Source organism: Sorex fumeus, unplaced genomic scaffold, assembly GCF_029834395.1.
Source record: "Sorex fumeus unplaced genomic scaffold, SorFum_2.1 ptg000008l, whole genome shotgun sequence".
Lineage (NCBI taxonomy): Eukaryota > Metazoa > Chordata > Mammalia > Eulipotyphla > Soricidae > Sorex > Sorex fumeus.
Window position 1 is genome coordinate 46855134 of NW_026606065.1, and position 6538 is coordinate 46861671.

Here is a 6538-nt window from a genome sequence, read left to right on the forward strand (position 1 = left end):
GTCCTTTATACCTCTCCCCAGAGGCCGGATGTTTGCAGTTGCTGGCAGTTGTTCTTTAAGACACTGCTAATGGCCGACAGACTGGCAGCACACATTGAAAGAATGGGACTCAGAGCCTGGGAAAGGTCCCAGTACTGAATGCCCTCAGTCCCGCTGGGTAATTAGTTTATTACATACAAGATTAGAAAAATCAGTACCAAAGATACTCTATTTGATAGACTTTTCAAGAGCCATCAGAAATTTCAAATAATTATTTTTCTCATAAAGTATAATTTTTAAATGGCCCTTAATTCCATGTCAATTCAGCTTTGCAAATACTCAGCAACAATCTGCGGGGTACTCCTCATTATTTGACTTCCTCCTTTCTGGACAATCAGTGTATGTAAAATCTAATTTAAAAAAGAAATCAGCTCAGAGGACTGATGGAAAAGCACAGATTAGTTTATTTTAATATGGAAAAGCTTCCTTGTTAATTATCCCAAGAAGCTTAGAGATCAGATTAAAAAGATCATTCATGGAGAGATGGCAGCTTCAACTTTCAATTCTGTTCTTATAAGGATGAGAAGAAAAAGAAACAGTCTCAGAGGGAGAACATGCAATTTTAATAAAACTCTCTTATTCTCCTCTAGATTAAAATCACTGTGTTTATATATATTTTTCTAGGAAATCTTAGAAAAATATCTTACATTCACAAAAGTTGTTCTAATGAAATTCTGTAAGTATATTTTTAGCATTTATTACCATAAAGAAGAATAAGGTATATTGCTCTTGGGAATTTCTCTTCCTTTAAATATAAGAAGCAAAATTTAACTTTTTGTATGAAGACCAATCTGTTTAAAATATTAATACTTTTAATGTTTACTGCTTCCTGATGTTCTCAGCTAATTATTAAAACAAGTTGTGACCTTTATAATTAAATATAAAATGATTTGGTAATAAATTTGATTTTCTAAGAAGTAAAAATAATTAAATTTCACTAAAGATTTGCTACTATCAAAAATAGTCCAATACAAACTAAAGTTTTCAGTAAAGAGATAAGCTTGTCAGCCATTATTTTCTCAGCAGATTATGCTTTGTAGAATATAAATACTGACAAATTCCCTGGGGACATAGGCACTTGAAAAAAATACATGCTATCAAGCTTATCTTCTGTTTTGTGAAATATTTCATATAGAACATTTATCTATAATAATAGCTATATATGTTGGTGTGATATAGTAGTGTAATAAATCCAGGAAAAAAAAGCTTACAATCAAAGTTAAATTTAAAATTTAACTTTAAATTTAAAATTATATTATGCCTGCACTAATTAAGTTATTTGGCTTGACTTCCGGTAAACAAATATTGTCTTAAAAAATAATGACTTAAAAATAAAAATAATCAGGAAGAGGGGAAAAAGAATATTTTTATATTTCTTCTCGGGATTACTGGGTTTCCTCTCAGAAGTGGAAGATATAACTTATCACCTTAATTAAATAAAAATAATACCGAGTTGGACAGATAATATAGGGATTAAGGCACTTACCTTGCATTCAACTGATCCTGGTTCAATTCCCTGCACTATATATCTTCACCTTAATTTGTAAAGATTATTTTTAAAGTTTATCCAAGTTTTAGCAGACTTCATGTATGAAGATTATTGAATTTTTGTCACATTTCTTTTGTTTTCAAATTTGAAATAGGACTTCAGTTTACAAAATTATGACTAGAATTTGCATGTCTCACACAGTTACATTTTTTTCAATAGTTAAAAATCAAGGAGAGAAGCTGTATTATTACTGCATACTGCTCAGGGATGTCTATTTGATTTGTAGGATGATATGGATAGAATGGTGGTTATACATTAAAGGTGTATTGTGAGTTTTTTTATCACAGGTAAAAACTAACCAAATTCTCATCATTAAATTTTAAGTTAGCTATGTAACCATAAATGTATATATTTATTAAAAGGGGAGAATTCAATGACAAAAACTTAAAGGTCACAAAAATAATTTAACTGGTTCTGCTTTATCTATACCCCTATTTCTCTCCAAACCTCTAGCAATCAAAATTTGTTTAACTAAGTAAGAAAGTCTAGATAACTAAATTTCATAGATTTAAATATCTAAATACAGTATATAGAGTATTTTAATGTTATATATCTGTATATCATAAAATAAGTATATATATAATATCACCTATTATATAATAACACTAAGGTTATATATAATAAACAAAATATAGGACTATATAAAATACATTAACTTGTCTATGGATTAAATATGGAAATTTTCTCTATTTACTATGCTTAATAAAATTGTGTTCAGATTAAATCACTTCTATTTTTAATATTAGTATGCATATAAGAAGTACAATTCATATTTATAATGTTCAGTAGCTAAAAATAAAAAGCCAGTGATGATGATTGCTCACAAAGATCCGTGCAAAATTAGAAAAATATGTGAAACAATGTTAATTTCAAATTAGCATAAACCTGTGTGTTCCCATGAGGGATTAGAGAACAGTTCAAGAATAACTCTATGCTAAATTATTGGCTACACTGCTGTGTAGCCTTGGACAGAGAACATAATTACTGTTAACTTAAATCCCAGTAAAATAGAAGCAATTATGTTTGCACATTCAATTTTTTTAGGATTTAATGCAGTGAAGCAATCCAATATGCTCCATCACAGCTTAGTAAAGAATCCCATCAAGAGTTATAAGATCTAAAGTTATAAACTGATTATTTTATTCTTGCCAATTACAAACAACTGAAGAGCATATCATATTTTGTAAAAATTTGTGGTACACTTCTGGGAATATATCCTGGAGATTAAAAAAAACAGTAGAAACAACATCTGCACTTGTATGTTTATTGCAGCACTATTTACAATAGCCAGAATCTGGAAAAAACCCAAATGCCCAATAACAGATGACTAGTTAAAGAAACTTTGGTACATATACACAATGAAATACAATTCAGCTATTAGAAATGATTAAATCATGAAATTTTCATATAAGTGGATCAACATGGAGAGTATCATGCTAAGTGAAATGAGTCAAAGAGAGAGGAACAGGCATAGAATGACTGCACTCATTTGTGGAATATAAAGTAACAGAATGGAGGACTAACACCCAAGGATGATAGAGATAAGGGCCAGGAGGAATGCTCCATAGAATGGAATCCCGTCTCACATGCTGTGGGAAAAGTCAGCTGCGATAGAGATGGGACCACTAAGTGAATGATGCTTAGAGAATTCACTAGGGATGGGAGTTGCATGCCGAAAGTAGACTATGGACTAAACTATGGACTATGGCCACTTGCTACCTGTGTTGCAAACCATAACACCCAAAAGGAGAGAGAGAGTAAAAGGGAATGTGCTTGCCACAGAGGTGAGGGAGGGTGTTCGGGGGTGGGGGAGGGATACTGGGAACATTGATGGTGGAGAATGGGCACTGGTAGAGGGATGGGTACTAATCATTGTGTGACTGAAACATAATCATGAAAGTTTGTAAGTCTGTAAAAAAAATCAATGAGATATCAACCATTTATCATTTTGCCCATGAAAATCATTTTAAAAAGTTAAAACTTAGAAATAAAATAAAAGCAGGAGAAAAAGCCTGTGGTACTAAAGCTTTTTTACGAAATTTGTAAATTTATTAATCTGTTGTTTCCTTATGTATAGCATCAGATTGTGTATTTTTCTGGTAGAAATATCCACAGAATTGATAGTATATATGTCACTTAAATAATTTTGACATCCTTCTACATTATATTAATTCTGATTGTCTGTCATTTTGTTAATTAATGAATCACCATAGAGATACAGTTACAGACTTGACAAACTTCGTGTTTACATTTCAGTCATACAATGATCAAGCACCTATCCCTCCATCAGTACCCATTCTCCACCACCAATATTCCCTGTATCTCTCCCACCCCCCACCCGATCCACCCCAACACACACACACACACACACACACACACACACACACACACACAAACACACACTGCCTCTGTGGCAGGCACATTCCCTTTAACTCTCTATCTCTTTTTTTGGGTTTTTGTGGCTTACAGTACAGGTATTAAGTGGCCATCATGTTCCATCTATAGTTTATTTTCAGACACATCTCTCATCTTGAGCAGGCACTCCAAGCATTCTTTACTTGGTGATGCCTTCTCTATCTGAGCTGCCTTTTCACCCAGCATGTGAAGCCAACTTCCAAGACGTGGAGCAAATCTCCTTGTCCTTATCTCTACTATCCTTGAGTGTTAATCTACCATTCTGCTACTTTAAATTCCACAAATGAATCTCTATCCTTTTTTAATTCATCATTTAACATCTTAAACTGAGGTGTGTGAACCATGATGGGATCTGCACATTCCCCAACCTGAAGTCCTGGTTCCCACACAAAGGGAAGCCTGGCGGCTGGATCCCACAAGGTTTCATCTTCAGAACCCCCCCCCCCCTCATGGCATTCCTTTAAAATCTAACCCAATACCACACTGGTGCTAGAATATTAGCACAAAGAATTTATTTCATATGCATCCTATATAAGAGGTACCAGTGAACCCAGGCCTCGCATTTCTTCACCTGTCCATAATTTACAGAAAACATAAAATGACATCAGAGCTGCAGTTCTTGACCACACAACAACACACAAGAAACAAGTCCAAACTGCAAATATGGTGATGGGGAAGCAATGCAGGAACCCACCAAGCTTAGTGAGTAAAGTAGCCCAACTGACCCAACCAGTACTAATGGGTTTTCTAACCTCTCTGACATGGAATTTAGAATAGGAGCTCAAAGAAACAATGGAGCACACTGACAATATAATGCAGGAGAATATGAGAGCAAAACTGAGGGAAATACAAACAAAAATACAAGCAGAAGTGTCAGATCTGAAAAACTTGGTAGGTGAAATTAAAAACTCACTGAAAGGCCTCAGCAGCAGAATAACAGCTGCTGAGGATAGAATCAGTGAGCTTCAAGATGAGGTACAGAGAGTCTCAGACAACAGCAGAAGATGCAAAAGAGCCACAAATAAACCAACAGATAACAAGAGAATATCAGGATGAAGCCAAGAGGAATAACATAAGAATCACTGGGGTACTAGGAAGGGCAGGAAGAAAACCCTGGTGAAGAAACAACTGTCAAAGACAACATTTCCAAGAAGTTCCCAGAGTTGAAGAGTGCATATAGCTTCATTAATAATTAATAGAAAATAAATTATCTAGCATCTTCCCCATTTAAGCAGGCTTGAATGGTGGTGGGAAAATTCAAAATAATGGTGGTGGGAAGGAGTAATGATGGTGGGATATGTGTTGAAAAATTGAATGCAATCAATTAATGTTAAAAAACATTATGGAAATAAAATTTTTAAAGAAAAGAGTTCATATACCCAGTTCCAGGAGGCCCAAAGGGTACCAGCTAAAATAAATGCAAATAAAAATATTCCAAGAAGAAAACCCTGATGGAGAAACAACTGTCAGACCACCATTTCTGATTACCAGAGCTCAAGTGTGCATACACCCAGGTCCAGCAGGCCTGAAGGATACCAGCTAAAAGAAATCCAAATAAAAATACTTCAAGACACATCCTAATAAGAATGATGAAAATCACAGAGACAGAATATTGAAAACAGCTAGACCAAAGAAGGAAATTACTTACAAAGGAACATCCTTAAGATTCTCAGTAAACTTATCAGATTTCTGTCATTTTAAATTACGTTGGAAGTTCTAACTTGAAACTATATAAGTATTATAAGACTTATCAACACTATATGTCCTGATCGAAGAACCCCTAGAAGATAATTATTTGCATTATTAATATGAGGTTTGTCACCTGGAGATTTAAAAATTACCATACCATTCCTTTCAAAAATGTGAGTTGCTTTCCAAATAGTAACAGTCCAGCTCCACATCTAATCGCAAAATAACTGTGAGCAGGACCCTGATTTTTTAACTCAGAGTCAGTGAGGAATAACCCCTGAGCCTTACCAGGTGTGGCCTTAAAAACAAAGAATACAAAAATACAAAACAACAACAACATAAAAGGAATGATGAGCAGCTGAATCTTCTTAGGTGGGACTAACTAAGACCTAAAAACTCTAGGGTCTTCCCAGAATGGGGGCCGGCTGATATTCAAATTAATTTTATTCACTAGACCATTATTTGTTACAAAATTTGTGATTCTGGAATAATCAAATGTGTTGTTTCAGCGAAAAAGGAGACATGAAAGCGCAGAGATGGCGAAATTGCAGGTGAGGGATGAAGCTCTCTAAAAATGCACCCTCCTCCACTGATGTTCAATTTGAAGGAAAGCATTTTTCTACATATACATTTATAAATTTGGGTTTGCCCCTTATGAATTGTGATTTAAAAAAATTAAAACTTTTAAAATGAGGGGGGAAAAAGCTCGACTCTTTCGGCATCATGGGTTCTGCTGAACTTCAGCTCTCGATCACTGCTCTCCACAAATTATTTCCTTTCACATGGAAACATGTCTATCTACTGGGGCTCAGTTATACCTAGTGATTTCTTGATGTAGGAACATCA